This window comes from Ictidomys tridecemlineatus, unplaced genomic scaffold (assembly GCF_052094955.1).
Source record: "Ictidomys tridecemlineatus isolate mIctTri1 unplaced genomic scaffold, mIctTri1.hap1 Scaffold_85, whole genome shotgun sequence".
In the NCBI taxonomy this organism is placed as follows: domain Eukaryota; kingdom Metazoa; phylum Chordata; class Mammalia; order Rodentia; family Sciuridae; genus Ictidomys; species Ictidomys tridecemlineatus.
The window spans coordinates 856,356-871,012 of NW_027526100.1; the positions used below are offsets into that span (position 1 = coordinate 856,356).

General features: G+C 48.3%; 1 pseudogene across 1 annotated transcript in view; it reads left to right on the forward strand.

Annotated features, from left to right (window-relative positions):
* The window catches only part of LOC144374747 (endothelin-converting enzyme 1-like), a 40,078-nt pseudogene extending 37,662 nt beyond the window's left edge, over nt 1-2,416 (forward strand). Inside the window, exon 17 of the transcript XR_013434064.1 lies at nt 71-2,416. The product of XR_013434064.1 is annotated as an endothelin-converting enzyme 1-like (transcript). The remainder of the gene's footprint in view (nt 1-70) is intronic.
* Nucleotides 2,417-14,657: the final 12,241 nt, after the last annotated feature.

A 14,657-nucleotide genomic window follows, 5' to 3' on the forward strand; every position in this document is an offset into this window, starting at 1 on the left:
GGGTTTATTCCACCCCTGCACAGTGACCCCAGCTTCTCCCCCTTGTTCTCCCCCTTGTCCCCTCCCCCAGGTCTGGTGCTCTGTCCGTACGCCCGAGAGCTCCCACGAAGGCCTCATCACCGACCCCCACAGCCCCTCCCGCTTCAGGGTCATCGGCTCCCTCTCCAATTCCAAAGAGTTCTCAGAACACTTCCACTGCCCCCTTGGGTCACCCATGAACCCTCGTCACAAATGTGAAGTCTGGTAAAGGGCAGAGCACAGAGAGCCAAGACGGAGGAGAGGAAGGGGCTGAGGACGAGCCCCAAGGGGAGGCTGCCGAGTCCGCCCCTCCTTCCAGCCCCTTGGCCGCCCAGGGCCCCTTCCCCGAACTGGAGGGTTTGCAGCCAGCACTGGGCCAGGTGGGGGTCCTCCGCATACCCAAGTTGCTCCCCTGTGCAGACCGGCGTCCCAGCATGCACCAGCTCCAGTGGGCATTCGGGTATTGGGCTGGTGGCTCACCAGGCCTGGGCCCCACAGCAACAAGGGCCAGGGGACACAGCCCCCTCACCCACATCCAGCACCACATAGACCACAATTACCACTGTGTCAAATGCTTTAAGATATATTTTTGGGGGGAACTATTTTTTAAACATTGTGGAATACACTGGAAATCTTCAGGGAAAAATGCATTTAAAACACTTTTTTTTTTTTTTTGCAGGAAGGATTGTTATATTTATTATGTTTTCTTTTTTTTTTCCTAAATAACCTGTGGACAAGGAAGTCCCACTGATTTACCCCCTCACTGCAAGGCTGGGCTGAGGCAGGGACACACACACACCTGCCCCAGGCCACTAAGCAAATCCTCTGACTGTGGTGACTACTGCATGGCCACCCACAGACAGGAAATGTGGAAGCCAGGCAGAGGCCCAGTTTATGGCCAGCTGCTCTCAGCTTGCTGCCCCTGCCCCCCAGAGTTCAACCATGGAAACCCCAGCAAGGAAGATCTCATCCCCACAGTCACAGCAGGGGACTGATGGCTATGGCAGATGAAGCCAGGTCAGAGTCCCCAGCATAGTCTGAGGGCACCCAAGCGCCCTGGATCTGGAGCACAGGGCCCTCCAGCACCAGATGCACGCAGCTGCCCATGGACCTTCTCTTTTGGCCCTTCCTCTTCAGGTCACCCCGCGGGACCTGTTGCTTCTCTGTAGCAACCCCCCACCCCAGCCATTCTGGGCTCTGCCTTGCAGGATCCCTCTCCCCCAAGGGAAAGAGGAAAGAGACTGCCGTTCTTGTCTGCAGAAGGGTCCAGATCCTCCCCTGAGCTCTGTCCTCAGCCCCCAGCCTGGTCAGGTTCCAGACCAGTTCTCTAGTGCCTTATCTGAGGCTGTGGCCTGGGCCGTGCTGAGGAGATGACCCCTGCCCCAGCGGCCCCTGGCCTCCTCAGTGGAGCCCCCAAGTGTCCTGATTGGAACCCAAGGCCATACTCCCACTCCTGATGCTCACAGGGCCACCCCTCATCCCCCAGGAGCTCTGGCCTGCAGGACTGTGGCCCTGGGTAGTAGAAGGTAGATGCCGCTGCCCTCGCCCTGGGCTCCAGCCATCAATGCCCCCTGGTTTAGATCAGGACGGCCCCTGCAGCTGGACAGGCTCCCCTCCTTAGACAGGAGGCTAAGGGAAGGGTTCCTCAGCGCAGTCTGGCCCGTGGAGTCAAGAGACCAAGAAGGTCACCCCTTCCTAGAGGCCACAGCTCCTCCCAACAGCGGATGCTCAGGCTCCACCAGGTAGGTGGACCCAACTGCAGCTGCACAGCAGCTCCTGTGAAAGACCAGACCCTGCCCCATGGCACGCCCCTTACTGAGGAAGCCTTGTCCAAGAGGCACAGACAGCTCGGGTCAGCAGGAGGCTTGTGAGTGGGCTCCAGGTGAGGCCCCTGTTCCTCACAAACAAGTTCAAGGCCTGGGAGCTCTTTGGGAGAAAGAGAAGAAGGAACCAGGGAAGGAGCTAGAGCCAGCCACCTGGAAGTTGGGCCTTTTCCGTCCCTGCGCCTCCCTGTGCCTACACTGCCCCACCCTCCTGCCTTCCTCAAGGAAGGGTGGTCCAGGAAACTGTCAGTACTACCAGCCAGATACAAGTGTCTTGGGCTGGAGTCTAGCCAGAGGGAATGGAGATGGCACTCCCCGTCAGGATGTGCGGGGCAGGGGGAGAAGTCCAGGCCCACACAGAGGCAGCATCCCCACTCCCATTGCCCCTCCACAGTGTCAAGGCCAAGGGGAGATGGGCAGCTACACTCCCAAGACCAGGGGAGCCTCGGGCTTGCTTCTCTGTGGGCACATGGGTGTGGGGTTTGGAGGTGGGAATCTATTTTTTGTATTATGTTTCGTGCTACTGTAGTTTTGTGTGTCACTATTGTAATTAAAATAAAGTACTTGTATTGAGAGCCACTTGTGTCTGAGTGTCCTTCCAGGGTTCCGTGCATCCTTTGGAACCATAAGAAAGCCCCAGCCAGCCCAGAGCGGCCCACCCTAGCCTCACTAGGAAGAGGCTTTGGACCCTGAGGAACAGCTGGAGCTTCCTCCTGCCTGCACCCACCTAGCCGGCACCCCCACAGCCAGCCGGGCTTCATGGGCAGGCTTGTGTGCACCCCCTACCCGTGAGAATGATGCATCTCATGGCCTGGGCCCAAGGGGCTCCCTGGTCAACATCATCTTTCCATTATCTCAGAGCAAAAGAGTTTCTGGATCTCAGATGCTTGGGCAGGGCAGGCAGGAAATTCAAAGAGGTCCAAAAAACAGCCTCTGCTGGCTTTTACATGTGTTCTTCCTGCTGCGTGGAATGTTCTGACTTCTCCACCTGGTGAACTCCTACCATACTTCAGTGCCCCATTCACCATCACCTCCTCTAGGAAGCTTCAGGTCTGCATGGGGGCTCACACAGGCTTTCCTCTCCTTCCAGAGGGTATTAGTTTACTAGGACTGTTGTAACTAGGTACCACAAACACGGTGGCCTACACGACAATTGAGGTGTTGGCCTCCCAAGTCTCTGGGGTTATGGGTGTGGGTCACCAAGCCCGGCCTGACTCTACCTGTCTTTAAAAGGAGTAGGTCATTTCTCTGTTTCTCTGGCTATAAGACCTAGAATGTACTCTCTTCTTCTGTCTTGGTAACCATCAGGTATGGGCGACAGTGAGGATGCCAGAGAGAATGATATGCTTTGAGCTCAGATTGTCCCCATGAGGTGCAAAGGGGCCTGCGAGGCCCATAGGCCCCAGTGTCTGTTTTCGGGGCAGCTGGGAGAGACCCCTCCCCTCCACCTCTTGTCCTCAGGAGAGCAGCCTGTTAAAAGAGCAGGTCCCTCTCTGTCACTGGCTCCCACCTCTTGTGTTTAACCCTGTTGTGTCCTGTTTTGTCTGGGGCAGTGCCGGGATTAACCAGGCCTCAGGCTGCAAGTGCCCCACTGAGCCACACCCCAGGCCTCCAGCTTCTTTCTGGATCCCAAACAGACCAAGCCCTTTCCTACTGAGGCTCTGGGTCCCTTTTGTCCTTCAGGCTGGAATGTTCTCTGCACAGAGAGCACACCCCTCCCCAGCAGGATGGATGTGTGAATTCTGTTTAGACCCGCCATGAGTCACGTGCCTATTGGAGTGCAGCCATGTGCAAGAGTTCTCACCTGCCTCCCCTGGAGCTCACAGTCTGTGGGACAGAGAATTTCTCAGCCATGATGCTCAGAGGAGGTGTCATTCGGGGACACTGGGTTGCAGGGCAAAAAGTGGCTGAGCTGGGTTCTGGAAAACGTGAGAAGCCACCAGAAACAGAATGCCCCAGGGATGCCACATGTGCAGAACATGCATGCACGTATACACACACACACACACACACACACACACACACACACATGCATGAAGGCACAGGATGGAGGAGCTGGCTGCTGCCCACCCTTTTCCCAAGAAGGGAGCTTTTAGCCAACCTTCCCCCAGCCCTGGGCCTGCAGATGCCCTCCCTCCAGACAGGCCACCTTCCAGGGACTAAGGACAGGCTCCTTCCTCCCCCTGCTGGGGTCCCAGCGCCCCTTGCCATCCCCATCTTCCTAGATCCTCACCCAACCTTGTTCTCCCCCCAAGCAGGACTTGAAACCCCAGCCTGGCCCTTCAGACTTCACCGGACACATGGGGAAACACACAGAATGTAACTTGTGAACAGCTGGAAAAAGTAAGCAATCTGTAACAATCATGTAAGCAGAAGGGCCTGCAGAAGCCTCTGAATGGGTGAGGGAGCAGGGGGTTAGGACAGACTTTAAACTTGTAGAGTTTGGTCCACTGAAGAGTCCAACCAGAACTTGGAAAACCTCAGAAGAGAAAACTGAGAAACTTTACCAAAGACCGTCAGAGAATGCCCTTGAGACCCTGCCAGTGGGCGGAAAATTCCAATGTAATATTCAATGCCAGCTCTCCCCAAATTAATGTGTGATTTCAGCGTACTCTCAGCCAAAACTCCAAGATCATTTTGCATAGAATTTGACGAGCTGCTTCACATGAAAGGGAAAAAGCACAATCAGGACAATTCTGAAAAAAAATTGAAACAACGAAGGAGCTATATTCTATATGTAAATATTTATAAAGCAATGGTAAATGAGAGCTGCTGTAGGTTAGGAACAGGTACCAAACTGGAATAGACCAGAAGCCAGAGACAACCCTGCACATATATAGGAATTAGTGTAAGATAGAGGAAGCACTTCGTGAGTGGAGAAATGAACCATTTAATAAATGGTGTTGGGGGATCCATTTGAGAAAAACTGAATTTAGATGGAATTTCTTCCTACTGTGTACATCAGGAAGTTCTCTATGCATTAGAAACCTAAACAGACTAAAATTATAAATGTATTAGATAAAATATAACAATCTGTTTATAACTTTGGATTAGCAAAACCACCTTTTTTAGCATTTATTTTTACTGTAATTGGACACACAATACCTGTATTTCTTTTTCTTTTTTAATTAAAATACCTTTATTTTTAATTTTTTTAATTTTTATATGGTGCTGAGAATTGAACCCGGGCCTTGCACATGCTAGGCGAGTGCTCCACCCCTGAGCCACAACCCCAGTTCCCCTTTATTTCTTTCATGTGGTGCTGAGGATGGAACCCAGAGCCTCACATGAGCTAGGCAAGCGCTGTACCACTGAGCCACAACCTCATACCAGCAAAGCCACCTTTTAAAGACCAAAAAAAGAAAAACATAAAGAAGATAAACACATTTGGCAATACCGAAATTTCATTCTTTTATAAACCAAGGTACCATGGGGAACGGGGTGCAGCTCAGCGGTAGAGCACCTGCCTAGCATGCTGAAGGTTCTGGATTCAACCCCCAGAATCACCAAAAAAAGAAAGAGAAAGAGAAATCCAGAAATAAATGAGAAATAAAAAATTTCCCCCTATCCTCTGACCACCATTCACAAAGGAGGGCAGCTTAAAATGGGAATTCTTCTCAAGAAATGGGCTGGGAGAGGGCCAATCACAGTCCCCAAAACACAGGTACAGACAGGGAGGTGGACCCAGGGTGTGGCTCAGTTCTAGAATGCTTGCCTAGCATTCTGGAAGAACTCAAGTTCAAAGCCAGCCTCAGCAATTTAGCACTAAACAACTCAGTAAGACCCTGTCTCTAATAAAAGACAAAACAGGACTGGGGATGTGGCTCAGTGGTCGAGTGCCCCTGAGTTTAATCCCTAGTACCCAAAAGAAAAAAAAATTAAACTTAATAATAATTTAATTATTTACATGCTCATTTAAATGTGTTCAATTTTTTATGATTCTAAACAGACTGAGTTTTCAGAAATTCTTTTTAATTTAAAATTATCTTTACATCTAGAATCAAGTGAAACATATTTTAAATACTGGACTTAGTTTTCTTCCATCCTATGGGGCTTCATGAAGCAAGAAGTTAATCTAGTTAAAATAAGTAAATAGTAAAAAATAGTAAAAAGAGTAGTTTGCTGGTCTGGCACAGTGGCACAAGCCTATTATCCCAGCAATTTGGGAGGCTGAGCCAGGAGGATAGCAGGTTCAAGGCCAGCCTGGGGAAGTTAGTGAGACCCTGTCTAAAAATAAAAAATAAAAAGAGGGCTGGGGATGTGGCTCAAGCAGTAGCACGCTCCCCTGGCATGGGTGCAGCCCGGGTTCAATCCTCAGCACCACATACAAACAAAGATGCTGTGTCCGCCGAAAAACTAAAAAATAAATATTAAAAAAAAAACTCAGGTGGCACAAAGCCTGTGTCATTTATTTTAATAAATAAATAAATAAATTATAAATAAAAAGAGCTGGGGATGTGGCTCAGTAGTAAAGCACCGCTAGGATCCATCTACAGTACACATTTAAAAAAAATAATATTTTTGCTACTAATTATTCTTTTTTAAGCAGGGATTGACCCCACGGTTTCATGCATGCCAGGAAAGCACTGTCCAACAAAGCAACATCTACATCCCTCTTATTAAATTTTTGATTGCACAAAAAAGATAAGGATTAAAATTTGTCATGTGGGGCTAGGATTGTGTCTCAGAGGTAGAGCGCCCACTTTGCACCGGCAGGACCCGGGTTCGATTCTCAGCACCACATAAAATAAATAAATAAATAAATAAATAAATAAATAAAGGCATTGTGTTGTGTCCATCTTAAAAAAAAAAAACTTGTCATGCCATTGTAAAGGACTCTTTGGGAATTCAAGTTTTGTCTTCTTTCTATCCTGATTCCTACAAAGATCCTATATCAGCTTAATTTTTGTTTGAGTATAGTATGGGTTACTACATTTTGATTTTCAGTCTAGTGTGTTAGGGCCTAGAGTATAAATTAGTCCAAAATAGCCACCACTTAAAACTGTTATCTGACCCATTTTTATTTGTATGGAGGATTTAGCTCAGAGGCCCTTTACCACTGAGCTTTATCCCCAGTCCTTTTTATTTTTTTATTTTTAAACAAGGTCTTAACATGTTGCTGTGGTCTTGCTAAATTCAAGTGTTGAGGCTGGCCTCCAACTTGCAATCCTCCTGCTTCACCCTCCCCAGTTTCTAGGATTACAGGCATGTACCACCATGCCTGACTGTTATCTAACATTCTTTAAAATGTCATTGTTCCTTAGACGATGCTTTTTTTAGGATAAAGGGCCCTGGTGCTGTCTGGGGCTCAGTGTTGCGTAGGAAATGCCCCTGTAGGAAGAACCCTGACACTGAAAGACTCTAGGTGGTGGCAGCCATGATGATAGGAATCCATGCTTTGGCCCCCATTTCTTGCTCCCAAATCTCCTTTCACCCTCTGCAGCTTCAGACATGAAAAATCGGCCTTCCGAGGGCTGGTGGTCAAAGCTGCTCTCTGGCTTCAGGCCCCAGCTCATATTTGTTAACAATCTTCTTAAGCAAGTTTGCTGAGCTGATCCCCTGGAAATACCCTTTACCTTGTCTCCCCTCCACCCACACCAGCCCCTGCCTGTCAGGAGCATACTGAGAGTCCTTATCAGCGCAGCTGCATTTGCTCAGTGAGCATCTGCTGAGGCCCAGGCACCTGGATTTCGGCACCTGCCGTGTTCCCAGAGCTGGGGCCAGAGGTGGTCAAAACCGGCTCATGAACTAGGACAGAAAAAAGAAAAGCCCAGGGTCAGGCAGGAGGCCCTAGTGGACCTAGGAAGTCATCTCAACCTGGTAAGTGACCCACCCTCTCCAGGCAAGGCTGGCGGGAAGAAGAGGAGCCCCAGGCAAGAAAGGCCTGGCATATTCTGGAGCTACTTTTGTCCCTGGGTGGTGCATGGCCTCTGAGACCATGGGAAAGGGCTCAGATTTGTTCCAAGAGTAACGGAAACACCTAGAGGGATTGGAGCCTTCTCAGTAAGAAGTGTGGGATCCAGTTGTTAAGATCCACCTGGCGCCTGGTTTTGTTTTATGGATTTTTGTAGAACTGGGACCAAAGCCCAGGGCCTCGCAGGGCTGGGTGAGCACTCTGCATCTGTACCTCCTAGACACCGGCCCAGCCCCACCAGTTCTTTGAGGCCAAGATGGGACTTTGGCTTAGATTAGGACTTGGGATGTTCCAGCTGTCCAGGGCTGTAGGACACACCTGAGCTGGGCCGTGTAGATCTGGAACCATTGCTCGGTGTTCCTGGCTCGGGAATTTGAGAGGCACATCAGGAACAATGTCTCTGCTCCCACGAGTAGGACCTCCCCTCAGGAGGTCTCTTTTTGGTATGAGGTGAACCCAGGGGTGCTTTATGACTGAGCTGCATCCCCAGTCCTTGTTTATTTATTTATTTTTTGAGACAGGGTTTTGCTAAGTTGCTAAGGCTGACCTCCAACCTGTGTTCCTCCTGCCTCAGCCTCCTGAGTGGCTGGTATGTATACCTCAGCACCCTCTGGTTCTCTTCTGTATGTGGCCTGATGCCCACCAGGGCCTCCTTCTCAGCCTGGTGGTCTCAGGAGGGCTGAGCTTCCTACATGACAGTGGCTCCCAAGGGGCAGGAAGCCCAGCCTGCCAGGTGTGTTAGGCTCCTCCCCAGGGCCCAGGTTGACATCCTCCTGCATATTCTATTCCTCGGAGCAGGGCTGTAGCTCAGTGGTAAAGTGCCTGGCTCAGTCCCTTATACCAGGCTCAACCTCTTATATCAGGCTCAAAATTAAAAGATAAAATGAGGGCTGAGTGTGGTGGCACATGCCTGTAATCCCAGTGACCCAGGAGGCCGACACAGGAGTATCTCAAGTTCAAGGACAGCCTCAGCAATTAGTCAGACCCAGTCTCCCAATAAAAGCAAAAGGGCTAGGGGTGTGGCTCAGTGGTAGAGACTCCCTGGGTTCAATCCCCAGTACCAAAAAAGAAAAAAAATTAATATCCTGTGGATACTAGGGGACTGCTGAAAATCTTCCTGCCCATCTCACCCAGAGCTCTTAGTCTGGGTCTCACTGGGCACATGGCTTCTCTTGTGAACACCAGTGTCTCTGAGCCAAGAATGACCAGTTGGTCCAGTCTGGCATGGAGACTTGAAAACTGTATGGAAAGTACTTGGCACGTGCTAGGAGCTCACTGGGTCACCGGGTCATCAGGAGCCTGACTCTCCATCCTCTCCAAGGCTGGGAACACCCCAGGACACATCTGTAGTCAATTTCTCTGAAGAAGCCCAGGGTTCAAAGCAATCTGGGTGACCCGAGTGCAGAGTCCAGGACTCTGCCCCCAGTCCAGGAGGACTTCTAACTCTGGGCCCAGGGACCCTGCTGCCTTGCCACCCAAGGCTAAGGGTGCTCTTACAGAATGCAAGCTCATTGCTGATCATTGGAGGCCAGTCCCTCCCTCCCCCACTCACTTCCAATGGTTTGAAATACTCAGACTCGACCTGCACCACCTTGTGGGCCAGCAGGGGGAGGTGCTGGAGATGTATCCCGCCCTCCTGCATGCTAGGCAGGTCTGGACCTGAGCTACACCTGCAGCCCAGAGCCCTCCTCTGCTATTTGCTGGTTCCATTCTAATTTGTCTGTGTCAATGTCGGTTTCCTTTTGAAGGGCTGGGGCTCAGATCCAAGGCCTCATGCCTGCTGGGTGGGAACTCTGCCCCTAGGCCACACCCCTGGTCCTAGTTTCCATTTCCAGGCTGAACAATGCAAGCTCCTTGGCATTTGCTCTCTTCTGCTTTTATTTATTTTTAAACTGGGGGGGCTGGAATGACCCCAGGGTCTTGCGAGTGGAGCTACATCTGTCTGCTGTTTTTGTGTTTCCCAGTAGTGAACATCTGCCCGTTCGTTCTGTTGGGACCTGCTTGGGAACAGACACACTGGGCAGTGCCTGGGGCCGGGCCGGGCCTGGTCTTGGCTGCTGGTTCTGTGAAAAATGAAGAATTGAAGGGCTGGCGTGAGGCAGCGGGAGCCTGTACGACAGCGCCAATCCGTCCTTGGTTATACATAGCTGTCCAGCAGAAGGTTATGTCATTGACTAATCAGGAGTGAGATGGGACACAGATGGGCCTCTCCATGGCAGGAAGCACATCTTCTCACTATTAGAAGTTCTCTAGTCTGATGTGGCACACGCCTGTAATCCCAGCCACTCAGGAGGCTGAGGCAGGAAGATCGCAAGTTCGAGGCTAGCCTCAGCAACTTGGTGAGCCCCTGTCTCAAAAATATAAAAGTAAAAAGGATTGGGGATGTAGCTTAATGGTAAAGCACCCCAGGATTTAGTCCTCAGTACGTCTCCAAAAGGAAAAAAGAATTGAAATGTTCTAGGGAATCAGCACATGGGCTCTAGAGATGGAAGTCCTGGGTTCAGAAGTCCTGGGTTCAGGTCTTGCCTCTGCCCTCATTTACTGCATAACTGCTGATGGCTGTTTTGACTGGAATGGATTTGTTGGAGAGAGAAGCTTCAGAAAAAATGCAGTTGAAGTGGTAATTCACAGTCCCTGTAACCTTCAAAATAAATTGAGGCCATTTCGGGAGAGGTTTTCCCCTTTGGGTGAATAGGGTACACAGAATGGAGTAAACCTGAACTAAACACTCATATTAAGTGGTAATGGGAATGCACAAACTTGCAGATTATTTCCAACAAATGTAAATTGTGAACCAAGTGATCGGCATCCTCAAGATGGTCCCAAATTGTAGTTTATATTAAGGTCAAATTCAGGATCCAGGGAGTGACCACATTTTAATTCTAAAACACAAGGAGACAAACTGATTTTTACGAGTGTAGGCAAATGACTATTTGAGGCAGTCTGCATGGTTGAGAGTGGATCAATGAGTGGTGGCTGGATGCAGGAGTCTAGCGGTCGGTCAAAACCAAAGCTTGCAGAGGGAGACTTGAAAGGGTTGAGCAAAGAGGAAGACCCTTGGGTTTCCTGGATCTCTGCAAAGCCTCTTGTGGAGGTCATGGGTTTCCTCTTTGGGGTGCTCCTCTGCTCAAAGCACCTGGTGAGTGCAGAGCCCCCTGGCCACTCTCCAGTCTGCATTAGGCAACATCAATCAAGACCAGCAAGACGCAGGGCTCTAGTGTCAGATGTCATATCAGCTGTGGTCCGCCTCTGAACAGAAGGAAAAGAAGCCACCAACAGCACACACCTGTCACCCAGGGCAGCTGATGGCCAGGGTGGCCCAGGCATGGTCACATCCCAGATGTGACGTCCGCCCCAGGATGAGGTGTGGCTTTCTGCAAGAGTCACAGAAGCTGTCCTGCAGGAGGGCTTACCTCTGGGGCTTGCTGGACTCAGAGAAGGTGCCTCCAAAACACAGTGGGGTTTGGGGTGTGTCGGGCTCATGACCTAGGAGAAAGCTGGTGGCTTCTGCCCACCCAAGCACCTGGAGCCCCAGGAGTTCCCTGATCTATGCGAAGAGGAGGCTGCAAAAGGGCCTCCTCCACCCCCACCTTGAAATCCCCTTATCTATCTCAGGAAAGAAGGCTGGAGGTCGCTGCCCCTGGACAGATGTCCCTAACAAGATAGCGTTTGTCCCTGGGGCTCATTCAGATTGTAAAGAGGATGCAGCCCAGTGGTCATACCTACTGGGTTCCATCCCCAGCACATGTACACACACACACACACACACACAATTCTGGAACTATTCATTACCCAAATAATCATTTATATGCTCTCAAAATTGCCAACATTCTACATTCTCTTCCTGCTATATAGAAAAAGTGACATATAAGTTTGGCAGGCACAGGGGTACATGCCAGTAATCCCAGAATCATGGGAGGCTGAGGCAGGAGGATCGTGAGTTCAAAGCCAATCTCAGCAAAAGCAAGGCACTAAGCCACTCAGTGAGACCCTGTCTCTAAATAAAATACAAAATAGGGCTGGGGATGGGGCCTGGCAGTTGAGTGCCCCTGAGTTTAATCCTCAGTACTAAAAAAAAAAAAAAGCTAGCAGTTTTTCAACAAGGCCTGATGGTACACACCTGAAGAGGATGAGGCAGAAGCATCACAAGTTCATGGCCAGCTTTAGTAATTTAGCAAGACTCTGCCTCAAAATAAATAAAAAAGGGCTGGAGATGTGGCTCAGTGGTAGATCACCCCTAGTTTCAATCCCTGGTACTGAAATATATATATATATAGATAGATAGATAGATAGATAGATAGATAGATAGATAGATAGATAGATAGATATAGATAGATATGTATATAGAGATAGATAGATAGATAGATAGATATAGATAGATATATATAGATAGATAGATAGATATAGATATATAGATATATATATAGAGAGATAGATATATATAGATATATATATATAGATAGATAGATAGATAGATAGATAGAGCAGTTTTTTTTGATCACCCAGTAAATGGGTCAGAGCAACACATCCAAATGAAGAATACAATATCTTTCAAGTGCAGAGGTGCCCAATGGCACCATGCTGCTTTCTTGGACGTAGGGGTACCAGATGGAGCAACTGTAGAAGGGTATCTCAGCATACCCACACTGCTGGACCCCTAGATATTTTGCTGAGGTAGAAGGCTCTGAATTCCAGCTGGACTTCCTCCCCCTACCCCTCACATGCACATGGATCACCGAGTGTAGGACAGTCACCACTTCAGCGTGACGACGTCCATGTAATGGGCCAGGTGGTCCCTCGTGGAAGAGGAAGGTCATTGAGATCTCTGTGAACTAAGTTGGGACGTTGATCTAGAGAGTTGATACACTCCTGAGGCAGGACAATGAAGGTGTCTTGCTGTCCTTTCCAGATCTAAGAAAGTCCCTTGTGATGGCCATGATGGACAGGGAAGGGGAAGGAAGGCAAGTTGCAGATCAGTAGCTGTGTGCCAGAATTGGGGATTGGAGTGTGTCATTTGATGGTGTGGGATGGAGGTGAGCATGTCACATGGTGGCTTACGATGGGTGTGAGTGTGTCACATGATGGTTTGGGACCGTGGGACCAGATCATGACACTGTATCTAGATGGTGGCTGCAATAGAGTCACTGAACTTATAATAACCCACACTCATTCCCCTGAGCCTTCTGCACAGACCAAACAGATGGGGGGGATGGGATGTGGTGGGAATCACCACTCCTGCATCTTTCAAGTCCTGACGGTGACAGTGACCTCTGAAATCCCTCTGGAAATGCAGTGTGCTTTTGGTTTATGAATTTTTAAGGTAGAGGTGTCCTAGTGGCTTGAGTAAGGCACTGGGTTCAATCCTCAGCACCACATAAAAATAAATAAAAAAAGGTATTGTGTCCATCTACAATTAAAAACTTTTTTAAAAGAAGATTTCATAGAGTACAGGTCTGGTAGTAATGAATTCTCTCAGCTTTTGTTAATCTGAAGAAGTCTTTGTTTGACCACATTTTTAGAAATTTATGTATGATAATATTGACTTTTTGTATGTACAGTTTAATGAGATTTGAGACATGTATAGAATCATGTATCCACAATCAGGATACAGAAAAATTGTGCTTTCATTTTAAAGAATCCTTATTTTAAAATAATTATAGTGTGCATGTATGAACATGTAACAGTGAATCCCACTATTATGTATGATTATAATGCACCAATAAACAAATTTTAAAAAAATAAAATAATTATAGACTCACAGGAAGTTGCAGAAACTTGCATAAATATTCCTATGTACCCTTTACCTATCCTGCATAAATATAGCCAATGTCAAAACCGGATATAATCACCTCAAAAAACTGTACCAGTATAATACTGTTAAGCAGAATACAGACATTATTCAGATGTCAATAGTTTTTGTATGCATTCTTTTCTTTAATAGCCTTATAGTAAGGTTTTTGTTTTTATTTATTTATTTGTTTTGTTAAGTACTAGGAATTGAACCCAGGAACACTTAACCACTGAGCAACATCCCCAGCCCTTTTTTAATTTTTTATTTTGAGACAGGGTCTTGCTAAGTGGCTTAGGGACCTGTTAAATTGCTGAGGCTGGCTTTGAACTTTTGATCCTCCTACCTCACCTCTCATGACACTGGGATTACATGCATGATCCACCATGCCCAGCAATGGATGCATTACGATTTTTGTTGTTGTTGTTGGTTGGTTTGTTTTTGTACCAGGGTTTGGATTGAACCAAGGGGTGTTTAACCACTGAGTCATATCCCCAACCTTTTTTATGTTTCATGTTGAGACAGGGTCTCGCTAAATTGCTTAAGGCCTCAATAAATTGCCAAGGCTGGCTTTGAACTTGCAATCCTCCTGCCTCAACTTCCCAAATTGCTGTGAACACAGGTGTGCGCCACAGTGCCTGGTCAGGCTCAAATGATCCTCCTGCCTCAATCCTCTGATTGGCTAGAACTACAGGAATGTGTCATTATGCCCCACCAGTTTAAATTTTCAGAGACTGTTTCTGCACCTGTAAGATGAAGCTAATAATGGCCATGTCATAGCTCATGTGAGGTAATGGTTATAAGGGCTTTTCTTTTGGCACAGTGGCTTGTGCCTGTAATCCCAGTAACTCAGGAGGCTGAGGCAGAAGGATCACTTGTTCAAAGCCAGCCTGGGCAACTTATAGAGACCCTGACTCAAAAAAAGAGGGGCATTCTGGTGATGCAGGCCAGTGGTAGAGCACCCCTGGGTTCATTCCCCAGTTGTGCGCACGCGCACACACACACACACACACATAATTTAGAGTACTTTGTGGCATATCGAGCTTACTAAGTATCAGGTTTTTCCTTTGCTTCATTTTAATCCATTCATTCATTTAACAAATATTGAGAAGCT